The sequence below is a fragment of the Pseudonaja textilis genome, chromosome 3 (assembly GCF_049901715.1).
Source record: "Pseudonaja textilis isolate UNSWEBS1 chromosome 3, rPseTex1.2, whole genome shotgun sequence".
Classification (NCBI taxonomy): domain Eukaryota; kingdom Metazoa; phylum Chordata; class Lepidosauria; order Squamata; family Elapidae; genus Pseudonaja; species Pseudonaja textilis.
Genome location: NC_141992.1, coordinates 175,675,569 through 175,703,330, shown reverse-complemented (window position 1 = coordinate 175,703,330; position 27,762 = coordinate 175,675,569). Strand labels below are relative to the sequence as shown.

General features: G+C 38.8%; 1 protein-coding gene across 4 annotated transcripts in view; it reads right to left on the bottom strand.

The window, feature by feature from the left end:
* The window catches only part of CPQ (carboxypeptidase Q), a 158,364-nt gene extending 130,976 nt beyond the window's left edge, over positions 1-27,388 (bottom strand). For 2 of the 4 annotated variants that reach the window (XR_015743265.1, XM_087931546.1), the window contains exon 1: positions 27,025-27,388. The gene's annotated coding sequence lies outside the window, so the exon portion shown is untranslated. The remainder of the gene's footprint in view (positions 1-27,024) is intronic. The other 2 variants (XM_087931547.1, XM_026705932.2) reach the window with 1 other exon arrangement.
* Positions 27,389-27,762: the final 374 nt, after the last annotated feature.

Genomic DNA, 27,762 nt, shown 5'->3' with positions numbered 1-27,762 from the left:
GCTAATTAGTTCATTTTTAAAAGTGCTTTGAAATGGCTGTTTCAATTTTCTTTTTTCTTTTTCTTTTTTAAACTCTCTTTTATGTTTCAAGATACGTGCAATGGACTACAGCGTATATTCTGCTGGGAATATCTCTAACTCTAAAGCAATTTCTGTTGACACAAGTAATAACACAGGAAATATTATCATCCAATTGGATGAGTCTTGAATCTAGAACTGAAGCAAGATAATTCAAATACCAAGTTAAATTTAGACATCCCATACAGCTTCAGTCTGGAGGTGGATCTCTACAAATTTCTGATCACAATTTGTACATCTAGAGCAGACGTCTCCAAACTTGGCAACTTTAGGACTTGTGGACTTCAGCTCCCAGAATTCTCCAGCCAGCATAGCTTAGCATAGCTGGCTGGAGAATTCTGGAAGTTGAAGTCCACAAGTCTTAAATTTGCCAAGTTTGGGGATCCCCATCTAGAGTCTGGAATACAAAGTGTTCTTAGAAATGAAGGAGCGATGGAAAGAATGCTTTCTGTTCCAGTAAACGGTCAATTGTGTCTTGCTCTACTTGCTCTGCTGAGAAAGTGGATCTCATCCAATCTCAGCTTTACAGGACTGAGAAGAACTTTTTTTCTGTTATGAACTACTTTGCACGGCTATGTTCATTCTAGCATGTCACAAGTGGTGCTTCCTGCCCATGGATGGATTTTAATTTTAAAAAACTACCCCAAATAGCTATTTTTTTTCTGGTTTCTTTTGCCTTGCTCCAGTTGGTAGCACTTGGGAATACTTTAGATTGTGTCACATCATAAGAGTTCTGTCATTTAAAAAAAATACAGTTTGGTGTTATTTTTTGTTAAACAATATTTTTAACGGGGGGGGGGGCTGGGCTTTGTCAAATTATGACTTATTCTGCTTGATCAATGAAAGATGAAATATGGAAGGTAGAGTAACATGCATGTAGTATTTCACAGGTAAGCTATATTTCATACATATAGTATTTCACAGGTAAGCTAGGGATTGGACTTTGATAGGGACAACATTTGAAAAATATTAACTTCTTTTGGATGGCAATCTATAGATCATCTCCAATGATGTGATTCAATGTTGGAAGCAACTGTCTTTACTTAGCAAGCCCAAATATTTGTGGAACTCTTGTTATGCAATATCCAGAGACAAAGAACAATTTATTAGATGTTTATCCTGCTTTTATTATTTTACAAGTAATTCAAGGTAGTGATTATATATAACACTCCTTCCTCCGTCTATTTCCTTCACAATAATCCCATGAGGTGAATTGGATTGAGAGTGATAAACCCAAAGTCACCTAGTTGGCTTTTGTTCGTAGGGCAGGTCTAGAAATCACTGTCATCTGGTTTCTAAATCATCACTTTAACCACAACACCAAACTGGTTCTACATTAATCACAGAAAGTACAGTGGACCCTTAATATTTTCCTGAGAATCATTTAGTAGACAAGAGCAAGGTTCCTGGTGTTGTGAGCCCTTATGCAAAGTGGAGAGGACCATGATACGGATTGGAGAGCTATTTATTCTTTACTTATCTAATTTAAAACTTTCTACTTTAAAATATCTACTTTAAAACTTTCATTATAGTTTTTGTACGATTCCCACTTCAAAATGCTATCAGTTTTCAATAGCTATTGGAAGCTGTTAGACAGGATACCTAGGAGAATATATGCAGTTCAGGGTTGAACCATGAAGTTACGTAGTTGGCTCATGAAGTATCCTTAACCAATCAACCAAGATTAGAGAACAAGATTAGCATTTACCGTATTTCAGAATGAGGTATTGGGATGGACCCAAAGAAGGTAGAAACTGTGTTAAAGTGGCAAGCCCCAACCACTAGAAAACAGCTGCAGAGTTTCTTGGGGTTTGCAAATTTTTATCGGCAGTTCATTCCCTGTTTTGCCGATGTTGCTCTACCTCTGACAGATTTATTAAAGACAAAACCTTTAGGAATTAAAGATACAAAGACAAATGCTAAGCTGCCATGGACAAAGGTATGTCAACAGGCATTCGACAACTTAAGAGTTATTTGCGAAGGAAGCAGCATTAAAACATCCAGATATTGAGTTACTTTTTGTAATCCAGGCAGATGCCAGCGACATAGCAGTAGGAGTGGTGCTACTACAAAGGGGTACAGATGGGATTTTACACCCGTGTGCATACACCTCTCGTAGGTTCAGCCCAACTGAACGTAATTGGGTGATATGGGAGAGGAAGCTTTCACAGTTCGTTGGTCATTATTGACCTGGAGACATTTGTTGGAGGGCAGTCCAAAACCGTTCGGTGTGGACTGACCATAAAAATTTGGAAGCCCTCCAAAATCCACATTGTTTGTCACCGAAACAGGTTCGTTGGGCTTTATTTTTTAAGAGGTTTAGATTCACATTGAAACATGTCCCAGCAGGGAAAAACTTTATGGAGGAAGCTTTATCCCGACTTCCACAGTATCGTAGCCAACGCAAGGAAACAATCCAACTGCTTATACCGATAATTGATCAAGTAGCAGGAACTAAAGCCATTATACTAGCACCAGATCTGCCTGTATTGTTAGCAGAAGATGATTGGTTGGCACATAACATAAATCAAATCGAAATGAAAGATGGCGTGAGAACAAAATTTATGTACCAAATGTATTGAGATCAGTGTACTGAAAAGATGTCATAATGTTAAGCAGGCAGGACACTATGGATTCCTGAAATCCTTACATTTAGCAAAACAACAGTTTTGGTGGCCAGGCATGTGGTCAGATATTGAAGCATATGTGAAGTCCTATCCAACTTGCATGATGAATAAAACTAAAATAGGGAAATGAACGGGTCTATTGCACTCTGTATCAGAACCGATGAAACCATGGCAAGAAATCAGAATGGATTTCATAGTGGATTTACCAGAAAATAACGGGTACACAGTTATATGGACAGTTATCGATTTATTTTTGAAACAGGCACATTTTATACCATGTAAAGGAATACCATCGGCTAAAAATCTAGCACAATTATTCATACAACAAATATATTGATTACATGGAGTACCCAAACGGATTATATCTGATAGAGGAGTGCAGTTTAAATCCAAATTTTGGTGTGAATTCCTCGATATGATTGGATCAACACAAGGGTTAAGTACAGCCTACCATCTGGCTACCAATAGTGCAGCCGAACGAGCGAATGCGGCCATCGAACAATATCTCCAATGTTATGTTGATTATCAACAAAGTAATTGGACAACTTTACTGCCATACACTGAGGTCGCATACAACAACACGGTTCATAGTAGCACCGGTTATTTTTTCAAATAGTTAATGGGATGGAATTTACACCCATACCGGAATGGCCGCAAAACACAAGACACTCCCAATACCACTACATGGGCAACCAATATAATGAAACAATGGGATTCAGTACGAATTGCATTTAAAAAAGCCCAGGAAGCATATGCAATCCAAAGTAACAAGAAACGAACTGACCAAAAGCCATATAGTATTGGAGATTGGGTTTATTTATCCACAAAATACATACACCTGGGTTTGAATAAGAAGAAATTAGGACCAAAATTTATTGGACCATTTCAAATATTATGAATCATAAATCCGGTAACAGTGAAGCTTCAACTGCCATCCCGTTTTAAGCGAATTCACTCTATATTCCACACTGATCTATTAAAACCAGATAATATGGCCAGACAAGAACCGAGAGCGATTCTGCCAGGACCAGTACATGATGACCATTACGAAATTGACAAGATACTTGATTCACGTCAACAACAGGGTGTTCTGCAATATCTAGTTAGCTGGAAGGGGTATCCACTATCAGATGCAGCATGGATACTGTGTATAGATGTGTCCGCTCCCCAGTTGCGGCAACGGTTCCATAGGAAATACCCCATGAAAGTGGGAGGGGAGGGGGAAACTGCATATATAAGATAATTATTGCCTATTTTTTGTTTCAGAGAGTCACATGGTAGAGGGGGCCGCATGTCAGGCTTCAACAACGCTGCCGACGGAATGAAGCCCAACACGTCACTATGGTTGGGGGAGAGCTATCTACTTTGAAGGTCCCTAATCAATGGCGATGACAGCTGACGAAGCCAGGCGCAACTGCCCCTCCCCACTTCAGTGCGACCGGCTGGGAAAATGTCTTTATCAGTTGTTCGGCATTTTGCAAAGCTCTAAGCACAATGCCTCCCACTCTTCTCCTTTACCAGCTGGGAAATACTTCGGGATGTCGTTTCAGCTAGTCAGCGTTCCACATAGGAGATATCGGATGGATCAGGGTGGAAGAACAACACTCGGGGAGGGGGAAGGTATTATTTGGGTGGTTGGGCGGTAATGTGCGAGATTGCTGTAGATGGATGTTGGGTGTTTTGCTAAGGGCGGACGGGAAATATAAACAGTGCTGAGAGGCAGACACTCTCAGTGCTGGCTTTACTCGGACTTTCCGTTTGTAGCTGCTGGTGGAGGAAGCCAAAATAAACACACAATGCTACATCAAGACTATGAGTGAAGTGTTTTATTGAACCAATTTCAGCGACCTCCCATAGGAGCTGACAGCGTATTCAACTGAATATATAATTTGACTCACTCTTGGGTACTAGAACAATACAATTCATGTAAAATGTGTGACATTACAGTTAAATTAGCAGTTAAAGCTGCTATTCTTAATGCCCTACACATTAAAGAAATCACACTGATATTAATGTGGTTATTCCTAGAAAGCTGTGCTTTAAGGCTTAAAGTGCCTGTGTAGGGCAGTAATTCAAGGTGCAACGATTATTATTTACATTTAAAAGAGGACAAATTATATAACATTTGTGTGTCAATTATCAATGTTGGAAAGCATAAATGATAGTAAAAAGATGATATAAATACATTAATAAAAACAACATTCCCTAGTGAGGCATTACCTTCATGTGATTATATGGTCTGAAGAAAGTAAGAGTTATGCCAGAAGTTCAACCATACTGGACAGGTCTCATTGGAGGAGTCAGACAAAGAGTGTCTCTCTCATTAAAAAAATATCATCAGGCATAAATTACAGAAACCCATACCAGCTGGTTGTCATCTGAATTAACAAGGATTATGCTCAGTATTGGAGTTCCCGGTGCAAAATGAGTTACAAGGCTCCGGATTATTGGCTAAGCAACTCAGGGCCAGGAGCTGCAAAACTCCTGGGGACAGGAGTGTTTACCCATTGCAAATATTCAGAGGCAGAAAACAAAGAAATAATTATTTGTATTACAAATTAAATCCAACAAGCAGAGGATATTTGAAATGAATGCACCGATTCTGGAAAGAACGGAAATAAGGGAACAGAGGTTAGGAGATCAACATTGATTTATAGTAAAAAAAATAAAATATTTGCAGTAGCAGAATTGAAAAAATTGCAAAGGTCTACCCAGAGCAAAGAAATAAAAGCCTTGCCAGAAGTAGCTCAGACTGTAGAGGCAAACCAGGAGAACTCAGCAGTAGAGGAAGCCAGCATAGCTATTGACTTGTTTTCATTAGGAAACCAGACATCCTCTCCTCTGCCTGTTTAGGAAGAAGTAAGCCCTCTAATAATTAAAGAAGTAGTAGAACTGAAAAAAAGAATAACTAATCAATGTAAAAACAACAAAATAAGTTTGCCTGCATCAAAGCATGTTCCAGCTAGCACATTAAAAGATACCAATATTGTAGTATCAGATATAAGCACCATCTCACTACAAGTAACAAGCCAACTAACGTACAGCACTGCTATAGCTACAACTGTATACATGGGACGCAAAATCTACAAAGAAGAAGGGTTAAAAAAGCCAGACAGTACATCATCAAAATGGGAGATCAGGTTGGAAAATAAGATCAGCAAGCTAAGATCAGATGCAGACAAGTTAGAACTGATGAAAGAAAAAAAGCATAAGAAGAAGAAAATCAAAAAAGATCTTCTCAAGATATAACCTAGAAACAAAGAAGTTGATCAAGAAAGCACTGGAAATAACAAAGCACCAAATAACAGCTACAAACAAGACGATTAGCACATAAGAAGCTTGAATAGCAAATTATAGGCAGAATCTTCAATTTCGATCCAGTCAGAAGCATTTCTACCAATTCATCAATGAAGGGACTGCAATGAATCAGTCAACTTCTGACGAGAAAAAAGCAGTGCAGTGCAGTTCTGGGCAGAGATATGGGATAACCCAAAGAAATACGATAAGAACGGAACGTGTTAAAGGAGGTGGAAAAGAATTGTTCATTACCAGGTGAAAATGAACTGCATAGTTTTTGGTTGAAACATCTGACTTGTCTATATCTACTTGTTTCCAAGCAGTTTAACAAGGAGGTGAAATTGAAGAGTGACTAACATCTGGCAAAATCTTCCTGAAAATGAAAGATCCAGCAAAAGGGGCAGCACCAGGAAATTACAGGCCAACTATCTACTAACCAACAATTTATAAATTGCTAACTATTATGACTGATGCAGTCCAACAACATCTACTTGAAAATAAGCTCTTTCCACCTGAGCAGAAAGGCAACCACCCAAACAAATGCAAACAAAGCCAGAATTCAGAAGACACTAACGGATAGTAAATGCTGCCTCTGGAAAGAAGCTGAACAAACAGTGGATCATCTGGTTAATTGCTGCAAGAAGGCCATACAGACTGATTACAAACAATGGCATGACAAAGTAGCAACAACGGTGCCTCGAAAGATCTGCAAGAAGTACCATTTGCCTGCAGCCAATAACTGGTAGGACCACAAAACAGACAAAGTAATAAAGGGACAAAGCCAATGTGCTCTGCGATTTGAGAATTCAACAGGCACCTGTCAAATAACACCCCAGACTCAGGGGTGGGATTTTACCAGTTTGCACCTATTTGCTAGAACTGGTTGTCAACATTCTAAGCAGTTTGGAGAACCGGTTGTTAGAAGAAATTACTGGCCTAATCCTGTAAGGACGGCAGGAAGAAAACATTCTGGTGTTGCTTACAGAAACTGCCTCTCCGTTATCCCTTATTACATTCTTGGCACGACTAGACTTCCTGTCTCAGGAACTTCTCTGGAGTATTTTTCTCCTCCTTTGCTGGTACTTTGCTTGTGTGGAGTTACAATGTTCAATTCAAAGTTACACTGGCACTGAGAAAAGTGACTTATTCCCATTTTTCACACTTATGACTGTTGCAGCATCCCCACAGCCATGAGAGGCCAGACGAGGAGATGCATGCCTCGATGTGAGTGATATTGAGTTGGCCACACCCTGCCAATAACATGACCACCAAGCCACGTCCATCTAGTCACATGACCACCAAGCCACGCCCACAGAACCAGTTGTTAAAAAATTTGAATCCCACCCCTGCCCAGACTTTAACAGTTGTCATTAAGAACGAAAAAAAAGTCTGCATAGTGGACATGGCAGTACCAGGAGACAGCAGAGTAGAAGAGAAAGAACTAGAGAAAATAGAAAGACCTGCAAATAGTAATGAAACAACTATGGCAAAACAATCAAAGGTAATATCAGGTGCCTTGGCTGCAATCTCAAAACTAGAGCACCACTATAGGAATTGATAAAATCACCTCAGTCATTTGCGAAAGGAAGATTTACTTGGGACATCTTACATCCTGCAACAATATCTGTAACACCAGCAAACATCCACTTCTGCCAGCCCAGGCCCTTGGATAGGTGGATAAATTTTTCCCTATCCCAGGACTCAATTGGTGAGTACAAATGCCAAATTCAGTCTGTACATCTGACTGACTCTGAGACAAACCAAATAACATAAAATTTAGGTATCAATAAAGGGCTAAATTAAAAGTCTCCAGAAGAGTGAAAGCCCAAAACAGGTCAAATTAATAAAATTTGACAAATACTTGTGTTATTTATGGCAGACTTTTTAAAGATTCTAACAAACATAAGAATTTTGAAAGTGGCTCAGTTTGTTTTTAATGCAGAATGACATATGTGAAAAAGAAATAAGCTAAGGTTCATAACTAAACTTAATGAATAAAGTTCTCATAATTTTATGAATAATTTGTTTTCTATGTTCTCTATTTTATTTTCCTCTAAGGAATACATGAAATCACATGCTTAAAATACAAGAGGTGATGTGTTTAACACTGACTTATACTTTAAAACTTCCAGGAAATGTAAAGTACTACATTGATGAGATTGATTTCATTACTAGCATACAGAAATAAGTTTGTTATGACAGCTGTGAAAAAGTTAGCTCAAAAGTTGGCTGAATGTGTAGTAGAAGAGGAATTATGAGTTTTAAAGTTATGGAGCTATTTCCTTTCATGAAAAGAGAGCAAAAATGGCTGAAAATGGGAATATGAAAGAAATTGAAACTTTCTTGCAAAAAACATTATCTCTGTGCTTTGGGGACTCAGTGCTGTGCTCTGAGGTGTAGACTTTGCATAAAATTTAGGTATCCCCTAAGTCAGGGGTGGGCAAATTACGGCCTGCGGGCCACATCCGGCCCGTTGGTCTGTCCAATCCGGCCTGCCCCTGAAAAAAAATCACTGGGCATGGCGTATTGCCCTGCGCCGCGTGGCCCCCAAAGCTGAAAAACAGTGCGGAGCGCTCTCGGGGTAGGAAAGAAAAGAAGAACTTTGCAAAGGCCTCGGCTGGGAGTTCGAAATCACCTTCGAGTGCGACCTCTCCGAAGGTGAGTCCCCGCTGATCCCACTTTTTTTTCCAGGGCTTCCAGGCTTAAACTTTGCAAAGCCCCCACCCAATCAAGTCACACTCCCACTAGCAGTTAAAAGGTTTCTCCTAGACCAAATCAACAAAGATCTCCTCACACTCCACCTCAGACTCAGCAACAAGATTCACCTCTACTTTGGGACAAATCCAAACAACTCGCTGTCTGGAGAGCCGAAACACAGACCACCCTCAAGACAGACACACACACCAACAAACTCAGGAAACTACAACAACGCCAGAAACCAACTCCCCCCACACAGCCACACATGAAACAAACAGTGCACAACATCTCAGACAAGATCCTCACTGAAGCTGAAACCAAGATCCTTTCAAAAGGATTCAACTTTGCTGTCGCTCCCAAACACATCCCCACAGAAACCATCATATGCGGAGTTGAAACCAGCCTGACCAAAACCAACCCTGATGATGCTAACAAAATCAGACTCGAAATCACCAACATCCTCTGCACTAACAAACCACCCAAAAGCAACTTATCCAAAGAAGAACAAACTGCACTACTTAACCTGAAAGAAGACACCAGCATAATAATCCTACCAGCAGACAAGGGCAACGCGACAGTGGTAATGAACACATCCGACTACCAAACCAAGTTAACCAACCTACTCCAAGACCCCACATACAAACCCCTAAAGACAGACCCCACCACCTACCTAGAAAAACTACCAAATCCAAAATAAAAGCCTCCCCCATCAGTGAAGAAATCCAGCAAGGAATCATACCCAGAGAGAAATCATCCAGATGCCCCAAGCTTTATGGTCTCCCCAAAATACACAAAGAAGGAACCCCACTCAGACCAATAGTCAGCTCCATAGGCTCACCTCTACAAAACCTAGCCAAATTTCTCGCCAAACAACTACAACCCTATGCAGAATCCATCAACTCACACGTAAGAAACTCATTCCAGTTCATCGAGATCATAAAGAAACAAAACTTACAATCTAGCGACCTACTAGTAAGCTTCGATGTCATATCCCTCTTCACCCAAGTGCCAATAAAAGAAGCCTTGACAGCCATCCAAAACAAATACAACCCACCCAAGCACATCCTAGATCTAACCAACCACTGCCTATCCAATACTTACTTCACCTACAATGGACAAAAATACAAACAAATAGAAGGAGCACCCATGGGATCACCCCTCTCACCTGTCATCGCAAACCTCTACATGGAACACTTTGAAACACAAGCTCTAGAAAAATACGACCACAAACCCAAACTCTGGCTCAGATACGTGAGATGACACCTTCATAATCTGGCCACACGGGAAAGAAAACTGAACAACTTCCTCACACACCTCAACAGCCTACACCCCAAAATACAATTCACCATGGAAACAGAAGCCAACAACCAACTTCCCTTCCTAGATGTCTTGGTATACAAAAGATCCAATGGCTCCCTAGGACACACCATCTACCAGAAGAAAACACATACTAACCGCTATCTACATGCACTCTCACACCACCACCCAGCACAGATCAATTCCGTAGCCAAGACACTCATCTCCAGAACAAAATGCTTAGCCGATGAACAACACCAAAAAACCGAACTACACACTCTCACCAACGTACTTACAGCCAATGGATTCCAAAGAAAGAAGATTACCCACCTAATCCAAAAAGAAACCCCAACCAAAATCCAAGACAGAGAACAAGAAAACGGCAAAGCCCTCCTCCCATATATAAAAGGCACTACAGACAAAATTAGCAAGATCCTCCAAAAACACAACATCAAAACAGCATTCTGCACAAACAGAAAAATATCCACCATCCTAAGAAACCCCAAAGACAAAATCGAATTAGAAAACCAAGGAGTATACAAAATCCCTGCACTGCCTGCCCTACCACATACATTGGACAAACTAACAGAAGAATAAGTGCACGCATTGAAGAACATAAGAACTCAATCAAAAAGAAAAACGACCTCTTCCCTGGTCCAACACCTCAAAGCCACAGGACATGAAATTGATTTTAAAAATACCAGAACTATCGCCAAAACCGAACACTTCAACAGCAGAATAATCAGAGAAGCCATAGAGATAGAAAAACGCCCACACAGCATGAACAAACGAGACGACACCTCCCGCCTTCCAGCCATTTGGAAACCTGCCTCATGAACAGACGAGTACCTAACATGAAGAAGGACACCAGACCCACACCCATGAGAGCCACACAAGATGCCACCACCACACTTCCATGTAGAAAACAGACTCCCACCCACCCAGAAGATGAGACACGACCATGGACCAGAAGCTGCACTGCAGCTGCATCACTACCCACTTTAAACCCCTCCGAGCCATACATGAAGCAAACCGACACCCACTATGAAGATGCAGCAGGACCACGAACTAGAAGCCAAACAGCAAGATCACAACTCACCAGCTCAAATCCCCAGCAACTAACCTGAGCACAACCAAGCCCCCACCTGAACAGAACACGCCTCCAACCAATCAGAACACGGCTAACCCCCAACCAATCAGAACACAGCCAAACCCTACCAATGAGAACACACCCACACCATCAGAACACAGCCAAGCCCCACCAAATCAAGTCCCACCCCACTGGCAGTTAAAGGAGGAAGCAGCTGCAATCTCACATTACTCTGAGAGGCACAGAGCCGTAGACAGAAGCCTGAAGATGATGAATGAGACTTCATCGAACGTTGCCTAGATACTTGGCATCTTACGTTGAGAAAACCGAACAACCAAAGATCCACACATATATATATATATATATATATAGGATCTTTGGTTGTTCGGTTTTCTCCCGCGTAAGATTCAAAGTATCTAGGCAACGCTTCGATGAAGTCTCATTCATCATCATCACGCCTCTGTCTTCGGCTCTGCTTCTCGGAGTGATGTGAGATTGCAGCTGCTTCTTCCTTCCAACTGCCAGTGGGGGTGGGACTTGATTGGGTGGGGGCTTGGCTGTGTTCTGATTGGGTGGGGGTGTCTTCTCATTGGTAGGGGGCCTGGCTGTGTTTTGATTGGTTGGGGGTTGGTCGTGTTCTGATTGGCTGGATTTTCTGCTGCCCGGCTTCGAGTTCGTGGTCGCGCTGCATCTCCATAGTGGGTGTCGGCCTGCTTCATGTATGGCTCGGAGGGGTTTGAAGTGGGCAGTGATGCAGCTGCAGTGTAGCTTCTGGTCCATGGTCGTGTCTCATCTTCTGAGTGGGTGTGAGTCTGTTTTCACATGGAAGTGTGGTGGTGGCATCTTGTGTGGCTCTCATGGGTGTGGGTCTGGTGTCCTTCTTCATGTTAGGTACTGCCTGTTCATGAGGGTGGGTTTCCAAATGGCTGGAAGGCGGGAGGTGTCATCTCGCTTGTTCATGCTGTGTGGGCGTTTTTATTTCTATGGCTTCTCTGATTATTCTGTTGTTATTCTGTTCTACTATCGCCAAAACCGAACACTTCATCTCTTTCTTGCATTTAAAAACTGATATCAGTTAAGATTTGTTAGAAACAGGCAATCATTTTTAAATGGTGGGTATGAACTGTTCTACTTCACAGTGCTAGATTTATCCATTTATATTTGTGTTACAAACAAGATACAGTACATCTACATATAAAGTCAGACACCCTAAGAGAGCCTGGATCATGAAAAATACCAACCCAGAGGTCTTCATGGTAATAAAAAATTTCCCTAAATCATCCACAGAAGTATACCCAAGATAGATAAGCAGTGTAGTAAGAACAAATACAAATTATTTTTTACTTAATATACATCTATTTATGATTCAAATCAAATTGTCTTGTCCCTGCTCTTATGTGATCTTTGTTGCAAAGCTTTTGCAAAGACTGGAGAAAAATGGGACCTCCATCCCATGAAAGCTCATAATTATGAAAAACCTAAGCTAGTTAATAATCTGTCTCGGTAGCATCTAAATTAATTAATATTTTAAATATATAAATTAAAAAATAAGAGGACCTTCAATTACACCAATCATTACAACTGAATAAATACAGCTCAGGAACTGGTTTACTAATTTAACTATGTTTATGAGAATCTGGACAAGTTTTCTCTACCCAGACAAAACAGCGTAAAAGATAGCTACAAAAAATATTCTCTATTCTCTAAGGTATTTACAGTATTTATTCGTCAAATTTGTATTGCGGTCCATCTCACTAAAAGTGAGTTTCGGGGCAGCATACAACAATCGAGTGAAACGAGATATAAAAAACAACAGATATAAAATTGATATTAAAAATAAATATTTAGAAAAACAAATATTCAAACATTATTCCTACGTGCAACTTCAGTCTTTTTTGTTTTAATGTGCTATAATGAGATAACCCTCAACATACATTGTACAACAGATTGAGACCCAAATAGTGAGGCAACAGGGCTGCATATATAAGGACAAAGCATTGTATTTCTCATAAATTCTTCATTCCATGCATGAAGAAACTTATTTTCTGTGCATTACAAAAAATAAACATCAACTTGTGGAAGAAGAGGTTGATGAGGGGAATTGTTTTTTAAAAAAGTATGTTAGTTCTAAAGAATTTGACAATGATAATGAAACTTAATTAGTACTAGTTATAAATAATACAAAGTTGCAGGAACCTTTTAGGGCAGGGGTCTCCAACCTTGGCAACTTTAAGACTTGTAGACTTTAACTCCCAGAATTCCTCAGCCAGCAAAGAATGCTGGGAGCTGAAGTGTACAAGTCTTAAAGTTGCCAAGGTTGGAGACCCCCATTTTAGGATATAGGACTGTTATTTTTATTTACTTTATTTACTTTTATCCTACTTTTATTATTTTTATAAATAACTTAAGCTGGTAAGCATACTTAATATTCGTTCTTCCTCCTATTTTCCCCACATTAATAACCCTGTGAGGCGGGTTGGCTGAAAGAAACTGACTAGCCCAAAGACACTGAGCCCGCTTTCATGTCTAAGGTAGGACTAGAACACATGGTCTCTTGGGTTTTGTGTACCGATTTCTCTAGTCCCTTAGGTATGCAGTATGGATAGCTTGAAAAGTTTGACAGGTATCATATTTAATCATCTTTTTTATACAGGTAAAGGTAAAGCTTCCCCTCGCACAAACGTGCTAGTCCTTTCTGGCTCTAGGGGATGGTGCTCATCTCAGTTACAATGCTGAAGAGCCAGCGCTGTCCAAAGGCTTCTTCATGGTCATGTGGCTGGCAGGACTAAATACCGAAGGTGCATGGAACAAAGTGGTCCCTTGTTTTTTTTCCTACTTGCATTTTTACATGCTTTCGAACCGCGTCCCATATACAGTTAGTCCACAACTTATAACAGTTCCTTTAGTGACTTTTCCAAGATACAACGGCACTGGAAAAAAGTGACTTATGACAGATTTTCACACTTACAACCATTGCAGCATCCTCTTGGTCATCGAAATTCCAATGTTTGGCAACTGGTTCATATTTATGACAGACGGAGTGCCTCAGGATCAGATTTTGTGACCTTCTTAAATCAATGGGAAAGCTAGATTTACTTAATGTTACTAACTTAACATCTGCAATGATTCACTTAACAACTGTGGCAAGAAAGATCGTAAAATGGGGCAAAACTTAACAAATGTTTCACTTAGCAACATTAATTTTGGGCTCAATTGTGATTGTAAGTCGAGGACTACCTGTATATACCTCAGTAGCTGAGAATATTATCTACTTATCCATGTCAAGCCAACTATAGCTCTTGCAATTTTCATGTGACCATAGATTTTGCCAGAGCTTCCAATGAAGAAAGCCTGCCTTTCTTCATGTCTTTATCCTTCTTTGCCTTCAATCTCCTCAGATATTGCTCTAACTTCTACTTCTGTTATAAATATTGAGAGCAGCTGAAAAAATGTAGGAATTCCTGTGATCACAAGGATCATCCAGTTGGGGAACCTCAACAGGCCATCCTGAAAAATAGCGTTCATAACAATAAGACATGAAAAAAAAAAGTATTCAGGCAAAAGCAAAACACATCATCTTTGGGAGTCTAGGGACTTTCATTTGATTTGCTCTGCTTCTTCCAACAGAACTGCAAGCAAAGCATATCTGGCAAAAGATTAACACACTACATTGTATTTGCCAACTCAACACTGAAACGAAACAATGAAAAGGCCTCTGGTCTGTCAAAAAGTTTATCAACCCTGAGGTAAGTTGGATAATGCAAGAAACTGTTACTTGCTGTGAAAGTTGTCATGTGTGATATCCTGTCTCTTTTTCTGCCAGTTTTTTGTACTGGGATTCAAAAGTAATCAAATTGTCAAATTACATAGCAGTAATAAAGGCATTTCTTGGGTATTCTTAAGCATCTCTTAGCAAAATGTTCCCCTGAAGCTGAAAAAATAGATAGCAAATTCTGAAATTTGCTGGGAAACTTTTCTGGAAATGGTGGAATGCGTTGGACTGCAGTTAAATAGTTGTAAGGTTTCTTCATCTGTATATCAGGCTAATTTTCAATACCTTTTATAGACTAGAGATTTGCATTAATTTCAGGGAAACATATATGATTTTAAAAACAATTGTTATTACCCTGTGATAAAATGGTTGGCTAATAAATTTGATAATCAAATAAAATAAATTACATATCACATTACTGAAACTGGATCAGCATTGTGCAGAACTTATTTGTATTTATTTATTTGTTGGTCTCAGGGGGTTTCTGATTATCTTTCATAGCTGTTGCAGCAATGTCATTATCAATCATGGTCTTCCCATGCTGTCAAACTGAAATCTGACTTAATTATAGTTTATTGTGCAATCTTCTTGAAAGGCCTCCATTAATAACATTAGCATGACACCTTATCACACAGCAGATGGAGGAAGCAATCTTTTTGTAGTTTGTACTTATATACCTTAAATGAAGTTCTTCCATCTTCAAGGGCTTGAAGACATGTAGCAGTAACACCATGTCATAAAGGAAATGAGGTGGATATTTATGGCCCTTTTTGTTTACATTTTGGGGACTTAAACTGATAGCCCACCGCTGCCAAAGTACTTGACATTGACAGTTACCATAATCTGGCAATCTTCTACATGTTTTGCTGATGCAATCTTGGGGGATCCTGAAGGATGGAAAAAGGGACCAACAGACTGACATGTGACCCATCAATTGCCTACCTATGCTCTTGACAAAGAGTTGCAACCACATTCCATAAAGCATTAGCAGAAAATAGTATCCTATCCCACAAGAGGACACGTCCGATTTTATTGAGTTTCATTCCAAATTTAGCTGAGAATCTTCAGGCTAAAGTAGTAATTTAAAAGACACCCTTTCTTCTGAATTTCCCAAAATATGTCACATCAGGGTTCTAAGGATTGATGGATTGAATAGTCCTGATACTATTAACTACTTGTTTTTCCTGGTACTATTAGTTAAAGTAGCATTTATTAAATGTTTGGAGATTGATGAGCAAACTGAAATTTCATGAAGAGTCAAAGAACTCAAGAGAACCACATCAGCAACAGCCAGGACAGAATGGAATTCAGATCATTCTCACATGAAAGTTAGAAATAAAATCCAAGAAAATGATGTCCAAAGACTCCCATTGAGCAGGTATGGGGTTCAGCAGATTGGTTAGTATAATAGTTAAAGGCCTGATATGGTGGCAAATGTGATATGAAGATACATAGGCCTTGACATTTGTTTGGACACAAGACCACCAAAAATCCTTGAAGAAAAGTGGGTAGACTTAACTACACTCATTGTCTTGCAATCATAGCAAAGCTTCCATATTTCTTCCCTCCAAAGAAGAGGAATAAATTGTTAACTGTAAACGTTAGCAAGATCTGTCATTTGACTCGTTTGTGATATAGCACAGATGCTCAGTAACTTTATATGAACCATTTAACACTTCATAGCATCCCATAATATTCCTAGCATAAACTTGTTGATGCTCATTCTCATGTTCAAGAGGTGTGGTTATTGTGTTATAATGAGTTTGTGAGTTACTAAAGTTCAGTCTATGCACGATCCTTTTCCTTGGCAGGTATGAACCTTTTTTTTTAGTCAAACTCTACATTCGTCATGGAGAACTTGTATTGTTACTTCAAAGAACTAGAAACATAAATCAAAGAAACTTCTAGCTACTGAGAACATTACTCAAAGAGGCTTCCCTCTCCTGCTGCCATCAATATAACTTGCTGTTGTATCACAATAATTGGATCTTATAGTTAGTTGTGGCCTGTCTAGTTAGATCATCAAAACTCATATTTAGTCTGGGCATTAGATTAGCTGTTATTTTTTGCAACTTCTCAGTTTTCAGTATAGTTTTTCCACAGCTTGATATGATTTATTTATATTATTTATTATATTGTCGCATATTAAGGTATAGTGTATATTTATATTTTAAATCGCCACAAGACTGGAATGCAGGAGTGGGATGCTACCAGTTCGGCCCAGTTCTATAGAACCTGTAGCTGCAAAGAGCAGCTGACACCGAACCAGTTTGGTGTTTGGCCTGCCCGGGCTCTAGGCTGTCCTTTATTCCCTGTTTTACTCTCCTCGGCTGCTTTGCACGGCACAGCTGAGGTTGAAAAAGCAGGAAACAAGAAGATTTTCAAACGTTGCACACCCGAGCACAGCGCTGGTCGGTTGTCCAGGCGGCACAGCTGATGATTTCTTGCAAACGCTGCACACACGATTGTCCGGAGAAGCAGCAAATTGCTCCACTGGCTGGCTCCGCCCCTCCCTGCCCACTCACTCCTTACCTGGCATGCAAGCCATCCAACTTGCCTGGTTTGGTGAATTGCTATTTTTCATTTTTTTCCCCCCAACCATCAGCTGTTCTGTTCTGCTGAGAGATTTAGATTAGCTAGAAAGCAGGAAATCCTTGGATTTCTTGCTTCCAGCTAATCTAAAAGCAGAGCCGAATCTTCCTTAGGACTGAAGCTTTTCAGTGCAAACTCAGGTAGACAATTGCAGACAGATAGATCTCTAAATTGTGATTCTGTGAGCAACTCAATCTGCCTGCATGCTTTGTTTGCTTTTGGGTAAAAGTTGTTCTTTTTTAAATAAAAAAATCAATATTTACATACATGGTGGGTTGTGAGTTAATTTTGTGAGTTTGCTTGCTAGCAAATTTTATGAGTTTGCTTGCAAGCAAATTTTATGTGACAGACTCAGGTAGCCGATTGCAGATAGGTAGATCTTTAAATTAATCTGTGATTCTGTGAGCAACTCCAACTGCCTGCCTGCTTTGCTTGCTTTTGGGTAAAAGTTTCTTTTTAAAAAATAAAAAAATTCAATATTTACATAAATATTTAATAACATTTACATAGAAGCCATACCCACCCAGTCACATGACCACGAAGCCATGCCCAGTCAGCAAGCCATGACCACCCAGTCACATGACCGAGCCACACCCACAAATTAGGTCACACCCACAGAACTGGTTGTTAAGAAATTTGAATCCCACCTCTGCTGGAATGTATCCCATTTAGAGCTGATTTGTGATTGTCATAACCTTAGGAAATGAATGAATAATGAAGAAAGAAGAATGCAATTATAAGTCCCATCTGGGAGCAATCTGTGGGAAATTTTTCTGGGTTGCAAAGATATACAATTCACACTGAATAATGAACACCTTCAAATTTTAAATTCTTATGTTTCTCTTTTCAGTCCATTTGATGTAAAGGATAGACACACTCTCTTTTGGACAAGAAAAAGAGAGAGTTTCCACCTTCTTTTGTAACAAGCTGATCCACTATCTGCCCCTATTTGTTTATATCCATCTGAGAACAGGCTATCATACATTATTCAATCCTAAAAAGACTCTTGAACTCAAATTTGCATAATATGTGCACACATTGACATAGATTCATACAGACTAGAAATTAGCAATATTTATGTTTTACTGAAGGATGTCAATCTCCTATCCAATTCAACAAATAAAGTAGCCAGTTAATTTTCACTTATCCCAGTATTATTTGATTAATTTTTACTCTTCCCTAAATTAGTATTTTCTTTAATTTATCCATTATCCCATTCCCATCCAGATGATGCAAATAAAAAAGCAATTTCTTCACTTAAATCAACAAAAATATTTGAAATAAATAGAACATTGCGGTGTATAGATTTTCTCTCTCCACTTTGTAAATGTAGAGAACTAATTCTTTTTTTTAAAGAAAAGTTAGTCTTGCTAATGGGTTGCTTTGAGTTGCATGTACAAGCATATGTGTAAAACACTCAAAATGGAAGCCTTAAGTGGGGACAGCCACCTCTTTTTCCAGTGAGACTGGTGTGAAAAGGAAGCAGACACAATGCTTTTTCTCTTCTTAGAATATCCTAGGAATATTTTACAGACAGAAATTAGTTGGATGTAGCCGAATAGAATGTACAAATCTCCTTTCCTTTCTTCTAATCATCCAATTGTTCTTACCCTTTCTGGCTTCCTAGGTTTCAAAATCTGATATTCTCCCTGTTGGGTTTTGCAAATCAAGAACTGTGGAGTGTTTCATATGATTAACATTTCCCTCAAAATATCAAAAGCAGTGTTGAGTTTTTGTCATTCAGACTCACTCCTTTTGTGAAACATGATGCAATGCCCAAGAGAATGTATATGCTGCTTTCATCATTCAATGCTCCACTCCCCCCACCACACCCCAATAGCCTCTGGTAGCCAATAAGAAAGCAATGGATAAATTTGGAGCAGAAAAAGGAATATTATTTACCATAATATAATAATTCAGTACATTCAAAAAGCTTTATCAAAACTGAAGTGAAATACATTCTTAAACACGATGGTGAAGTTGAAAAAGAGAAGACTGTTTCAAAGGGGATGAGAGAAAAAGTTGAGAAGTTGAACATGAACAGATAATCCTAAACCCCAAAGATGCTTTTCGCAAAAGGCAACTGGACTTCTTTTGTTTTTCCTTGAAGACTGAACTGAACAAGCTTCTTGGATGAGAAATGAAACACCTTCAAACAAAATGAAATGAAATGTCTTTGGGACAAACATGGCCAGAGAATCTCCATAGGCAGATAGTCCTAAAATATGACTAATACAGGGCCTTTCTCTGCTACAAAATTAAAATAATTCAATCTTTCAGTCAGCAGAAAACAATACCACCATGAATTTGCTGTTCCTACTGATAATCGTTATCCTGCATTATTACTTTTGTTCCAGCTTGCTTCCAAATCATGAAGTCGTAACTTCATATATGCAGAATGATTGTTACACAAGGCAGTTGCTTCCTGGCTTTGATACCCTCCCAATATCACTATTGGTAGGAAATCCTCCTCTAGTCATGGTAGAAGGATGATGTAAGGCTGAGGGGCTTGGGAATGGAATGATTGTTGACTGATGGCTTGATCCATGCTTTCCTCCTTTATAGTGCCTAGCAAAAAAGGTGAGGGAGAATTCACTAACAACCCCACTGAATAGCTGAGTAGTTTTGGGGTTATAGAGAATTTTGAAATAATTCTACACACAAATGCTTTCATAACTGAGCCTTTCTTGAAAGGCCAGAATATTTAAAGACCAAAAGTCTCCTGCTTTCAGAAGACTGTTTTCAAAACCTGGAACTTCCCAGCTCTTTCTGTGGGATGAAGGAAAAAGAACAGTGGAGAATCACTGGAGAGGTTTTCCTCCAGATGAAGAAAGCATCTGATTTATACTTTTGGCCATAAGACATGGCACAATAGAGATGATAACAGCGGATGTTCGTACTGTGCAAGATGCAAGAATAAAGCATTGAATTCTTATTCTATTTCTAAAGCATTGAATTCTATTTCCAACAGTTCTTATTCTATTTCTGATAGAAACATATTTAGAACAACCTAGCCTAAATCCAGGCACATATTGTACCAAATGCACCGAAGACTGCCTTATTGATAACTAAAAGTTTATTAATGATCGAGAACTCAATATCTAAATATTAAATATAAACTCTTTGATGTTGAGATTGTCTTTATTTACATGCCAGTCTTGGAATTAATGAAATCTCCATCCAATATCTGCATTGATCACCACAAATGCCAAAAACTCCAATCAATTTCATCAGAGTGCAGCTTATTTTTATTTACATAATAATCAATACAGTTCACAAGAAAAACTCATAAACAATTAAAATACATCCAAACAAAACTAAGCAGTCGAGAAGCAGTTCAAATTGATAGTCAACGGCACAATAATCATGTCAGGCAATGTTAGGAAAGAATTTGACAGCAACATAAAAGTCTGAGGGTGCATGCTTTTCTTGCTTGATATTTCAATGGAATGCAGAGAGCCTAATAGAAAATATCAATCGTTTCTTATTAAGCTGACAAATAAATGTTTGTTTGCTTCCTGTGACCTTAACTCAGGATGCTTGGATTGTATAACATACAGGTTTCTAATGCTGCTTGAAAGCCATAATCTTTGAGGCTGATTTAGTTTTGAAGCCGTAATATCTGATTGCATGTGTCATGTTGGCAGAGAAAGTTACATAATAGTAGCACCATCTTCATCTACCTGTACACTACTAAAATTCTCGTGTCTGTAACCTTTAACTGGTGAAACAGAGAATCACAGGGCAAAATGTTTTGAACCAAGATTCCTCAAATGGGCCAACTTACAGAGTACATCCAAAATCCAGGATCCATTACTCCCACGGAATTGAAATTTGGCAAATTTTATAAAACATTTTATGGCATAAAAATTATCATAAAGCACTTTATGAGATAATACAACATGTCATAAAAAAAATTCCTGTGGTCAATTTCTGATGACCAACTGTGCTGTTCAACGTTGTTACTTTCAAAGCAGATACTTCTCTGAATATCTCCCTGAATTTTTGAGAACTTTTCAAGTATATTAGAAGCTCTGCCATTGTTGAAGGCATTGAAGAATCTGATAAGGAAATATCTCTGAAACAATGACTCAAAGGGCAGAGTTATCTAGTGTAGCCTATGTGTATATCAAATATGTCCCTATTATTATTAGAATTTAGGACGTATTGCAAGGAAATTGCAAGGAAACTAAACTAATAATCACAAGGAAACTAGATTTCTCTTTTATTGTGTTATTAGTTTTACTAGCCCATCATACAAATAGGTTTAATTGGCATTTCAGTGTTTGTACAGATACAGATTCAGGTTATTACAATGTTACAAGACATGGACAATAGAGACGTAAACCAAAGTTGTGTTTAACTTTAGCAAAAGCAAGCAGATCCAGGGACTCCTGAAAGATGAAATGTACAGAGGCAGCTGCTGTACTTTCTAAGCAAATTTTAAGAACCATGCCAATATCAAAACTTAGATGGAGCCATTGTGTTTAAAATTCTGAACTGGGCGAAGAGAATTCAAGCTTCCAGTCAACCCAACTTATATTACAGGATTATTGTAATGATAATAAAATAAGACATGTGCTATTTAGAAGCAAGGTGTGATATATAAGATCATTACTATGCTCTGAGAACATTTGGTTACCCATCATCAATACCTCTGCCTTATGCAGATTAACTTTCAATGATAATCTTAACCTTCTCTGCCATTTATGCCACATATTAATTCAAGACCCGAGTTGGACAAGAAAGGAAAACAAATCATTGGGCATCATTGGCCAACAGAAATATTGATATTCAAGAATTATCTGCTTACTTAAGGTTTCTCTAAGGAAAGAATGTCAAACTTGTGGCCCATGGGCCAAATGTGTCACACTCTGGCAACACCCACCCCATTTAGCGAAGGGGGAAAAAGTCATATGTCACATGACATGATGACATGAGTTTGACACATCTGCTCTAAGGTCAATACAACCTCAGAAACCAATGCTCCATTTGCCATTGGATGAAAAAATCTTCACCGTAGTTCATACAATGATGCTGAATGAAGGTTTCCACAGTTTCATAGAATTGTAGATTATTCACAATCGCAGATGCCTATAGCATGGTAAAACCTAGATTAGGTTTTACTTATGTTAGGGTTTAGCAGGATGTATGAACACAGCCATAGATAGGATTCATCAATCAAACTATGCCATGATTTGCATAATTATGATTTGTTGAATTAGTTTCAGTGGGCTGATGGCACTAAGCAATAACCCATGACTAAACAACGTCTTGATTTAGGTTATAATCCTATTATGGTTAGCATGATGTTGGGATATACCTCACATTGTTCCTCTTTCTCTCACCTCTCATTTGCCCTCTGTAGCTTTCTCCCTGACTTATATTGACTACATGAATTAGCATGAAATGAACTAGTAATCAGATACTTAATACTTGTGAGTCATGTTGCCAAAAGCCTGATGTGCAAACATTTTAGGAGCTGAAATTTCTAAGGCTTCCTATGTGGTTTTAAATATGTTAAATATAAAAACCCATGACTGCCTATAAAATATAGCCTCACCATCCCTTCCTTTAGTACAGGTATCGGTGAATACAGAATTCTTTATTGGCCAAATGTGATTGGACATACAAGGAATTTGTCTTGGTGCAATTGCTCTCAGTATACATAAAAGAAAAGATACATTCATCAGAGTCTAGAATCATAAGGTACAACACTTAATAATAGTCATGGAGCAATCAAATAGGCATAAGCAATCAAATCATACCAGGAAACAGTCAATATAAATCATAAGGATACAAGCAACAAAGTTACAGTCATAGAGTCACAATGGGAGGGGAGGGGTGATAAGGAGTGATGAGAAGATTAACAATAATACTAGTGCAGACTTTGTAAATAGTTGGACAGTGTTGGGGGAATTATTTGTTTAGCAGAGTGATGGTGTTTGGGAAAAAACTGTTCTTGTGTCTAGTTGTTCTCGTGTGCAGTACTCTATAGCGTCGTTTTGAGGGTATTCAGTTCTACTTAGAATCCTTATGCACAGTAATATGATTATGCCTTCAATAATGACTCAAGGATATTACAATAATTACACACAAAATATAGTAATCATTTGGAAGTTATGTCAACAAGATTAATATTGAGCTTTTTGTTGTCTAGCAGTTAGCAATTGAGACAGTAATGGAATTTGAAGCGACAAAAGAACTTAGGCCACTTCTTAAAATATTGACCAAAAACTGGGTGTTTTTTAATAATTAAGAATAAATTACATTAATTTGTTAAACTTATATGCCACCTGACTCTTGGCAATTTTTACGATTTGCAACAATCAAACACTCTGCTTCTTGTTTTGTTCCATTTTCATATGCATAATTTATTGCAACATTTTCCTATAACTCTCACTATATTATTTTCTTTTTCAGCTACTGGCTTCAGATAAGATACTGATTTCAAATAAGATTGGGAAGCAAACTTCAATTTCCTTTGTTTCTAATATAAATTGCAAGGTTGTGTGCACCCATCTTTTTGTATAGGTAATTTAAAACTGAGAATGACAAAAAGAGAGAAAAGTAATCTCATTTATACATGTATCTCCTCTAAGAATTTCTAGATAAACTGTCTGAAGTTGTTGCAGTCTTTTTGCCAAGAAAAATAGTATTTTTAGAAACCATGGAATAAACATAGTTTGAAATGCACTACTTATAAGTTTATGCATGCGACCAACAGAAATTAAAAACCACCTGTTAAATGTGTTATACCTTTGGGATACTTCAATATTCATGTGAAAATTTAAATATAAGAGTGTTGTAGAATTTGAGCAAGAGTCTGTCCAGTCGTTCTCTTTTCAGTGGTGGATAGATGCATATTGCTTAAAAGCTCACATGAACATCTTGTGATTTTTCTATTTGTTCCCAACAATTATTATCCAAACTTTGGAAGTATAACTCATTCTTACTAAGATTGTCTAAGTCTATTTAGGACTTTCCATGTCATGGCCACCTCCACACCTCTTGGCAGCAAATTGTATAAATTAAAGTTTATGTTATATGAATAACCAGACCATAGTTTATACTGTAGCACCACTGAATTGGCCTTGGTTGGTTTTGGAAATGAAGTACCCTTTCTGTAGAGAACTACAGGTAGTTCTCAAATTACCTCAGTTTGAGCCCCAAATTTCTGTTATTATATGAAACACTTGTTAAATGAGTTTTGCTCCATTTTACAATCTATCTTGCACCCATTGTTAAGTGAATCACTGCAATTGTTAAGATAGTAATACAGTTGCTAAGTGAATCTGGTTTTCTCACTGACTTTACTTGTCAGAAGGTTGCAAAAGGAGATCACATGATCCTGAGACACTGTAACTGTCTTAAATATGAATCAATTGCCAAATGTCTGAATTTTAATCACATGACCATGCTGCTGCTACAATGGTTGTAAATATGAGAAATGGTCATAAGTCATTTTTTTCCAGTGTCATTGTAACTTCGGTCACTAAATGAACTGTTGTAAGTCGAAGACTACCTGTACCTGAGAATTGTAGGTCTGTTGACTTGTACTATCAGAAAGGTTCTATCAAGAAATATCAATATCTTTGAACTGTAGTGCTGGAGAAGATTGCTGAGAATACATCGGGCTAGAACAAGGGTCTTCTAACTTGCCAAGTTTAAGACTTGTAGACTTCAACTCCCAGAATTCCTGAACTAACATGACTGGAGGAGGAATTCTGGAAGTTGAAGTTCACAATTCTTAAAGCTGTCAAGTTTGAAGACCCCTGGGCTAGAACAGACAGATGAGGGACAAACAAAATGTTCACTTAAAGCACATCTTTAGAAGTATTTGGACATACAATGAGATGGCAAAGATCAAGATCATGAGCCATAGAAAAAAATCAATGATATCTACAACATTTTGTTTATATATAAAACAAACATTTTTTTTTGTTATGGACAAGAATGAGTTTCACAATTCAGTCACAGTCAGGCGAGGTCAATATTATTCTGTCTTGCTCATTCATTCTTCCTCAAATTGAGTCTTTTTAAGAACATAGATTATAAGCAGCATCCAGGTAGATTGGATCTATCCATCCCCTAACTTTCCACTCTTCTCACAGCGGCCAACTAAGTACACAAAGAGGTCCCCTAGTCTCTCAGAAGATGGCCTCCATAGACAGTCACATTTCCATTAAGACTAGTAGCCATTGATTCCCATGTATTCCTTGAACTAGTCCCACTTTTTGAGCCAGCCAAGATGGTAGCAGCACCACATCACATAGCAAATCTCAAGTTTAATTACACATTATGTAAAACTACAATCCTTTTACTGATCCTAATTATTCCAGGATTCAATTTCAAACTACAACCGTTCTTAATAAGGAAACTGCTCTAGCCTCTTGATCATCTATATGCTCTCCCCCAAATCTTCTATAAGCCTTAGATCCCTTTTGAGGTGCGGTGACCATAACTGCACACAATCTTCCAAATGCAATTACATCACTGGTTTATAATATTGTCATCTATATTTTCAATACTATTTTATTATCCCTAAAAATAATCCCTATTCTACAGTATGTAGGTGAAGACTGGGCAGAACATTTTCAGGCAACTGGTGAAAGAAGTTTGGGACATGAAGGTTTGTTGCACAATTTGATTGGTTTTAAATTGCTGCTGTAGAGTCTTTTCTCATTTAATTTATATGCTGCTCATCTTACGATTGTGGGTAGTTTGTATAATCTCATTATAAAATCTTTTCTTGTACTGGATTAAAACTATTCATCCATATAGGCAAATTATTGCTTCTTGTGAGCAAGTAGTCAATGAGTAAATTAGCCATGTTAATTTGCATGTAGTCTACATTATGTTTAAGGAGCTTCCTTCATTCAGATATCTCTATATTTGTTATACAGATAAATATGTCCATTTCTTATGTTATTGTTATTACTGTTGTTGCTGTTATTAAGATAAAGTTGGGCTAAATGCAAATTTTCTGCATGTCAAGTAAAGGCAGAAGATTATTGCCAGAAGAGCATTAGTAGCTGCATTGGTCCAGGATACACAGAAAGACCAAATATGCTGGATGATCCACGGTAACCTATAAAATACCCTTATTTTCAGATTAGCAGCCTTACCAGACGCTTACTTTCCCTTTTGGTATCTGTGCCAACACCTGACCCAAAAGTTCTGCTTTCGAGACTATATGCATGTCAGAATGAAGAATACAGTTTACTCCCATTGTAACTTCCTCATGGTTCCGCCCCTTCCATTTCAGTAATTCTCTTCAGCAATTCCCTATTGCATAAAACAATATGCAGTAATGCATTAACAAGCCAAGTGGGCTGTGACAAGAGCGGCTACCACGCAGGCACATAAGAAGGAAAAGAACGCGTAAAACTTAAAGCTAGATTCCCTCCTTTTCCCATTTCTCGACATTTTCGGGCTGCAAACACAGGTTGGGGAAGGGAAAAGGTCGTCGATCCCAGGCTTCCATTTCGGCCGCCCAGAACAACTGCAACCGCGCTCTTCTTCTGCGCGCTCCCGAATCCGGGCCTGAATCAAGCAGGCAACTTTTAGCTCACCCTGTCGTAGTTCTTTGGCTGCGGCGTTTCGTCTGTGTTTAGCCTCCAACTCCTCTGAGAAAGAAGCGGAAGGTAGAAGCCTCTCCTGAGTCCCCTCTTATGAGGGAATGGGGCGGCTCCACAGAAGCCCAGGCCTTAAAGGAGGAGCCTTCAGGTGTGGATTTGCCTAGGAGTCTGTTGTAGTCAACACGGAGTCCACCTCCCCTTCTTATTCTCGGCGGGCAGGGGCTTTTGGGGTTGCATCACCGTGGGCTTCCTGAGCCCACCAGGTCCTTGGAACAGAGGAGAGAAGTCCCCCCTTATTTTGAGCTGCCTTTAAAATGCCAAATAGGTTTTCCATTATTTTGAAGTGTGCATTCCCCCCACACACACACACCTTCACCCCACTTTTGGCAGGCTGCTCCCTTGTCGACAGGAACAAACTTCATACCTCTCGTAGTAGAGTCCTCTTAGCTACAGCCCGGTGAGAACGGTTGTGGTCTGCTGCAAAGTGAGAGCTATTGAGAGAGAAGAAAAACAATGCAATATAAACAAGGTTCCAAGTTTTTAACAGGTAGTGGGGAAACTTGGTGTGTTTATCTTGGGGGCTGAATTGAAGTGCACTTCATCTGTCTTGGAATCGGCAGAAAATTAGAGCAAGAAGTTTGCTGATCCCTATCCTGCCTTGGGTGCCTCTGCTCAGCTACTGGAGTGGCTTGATTTTCCTCTGTATGGCAAGGTTTCTCAACCTTGGCAACT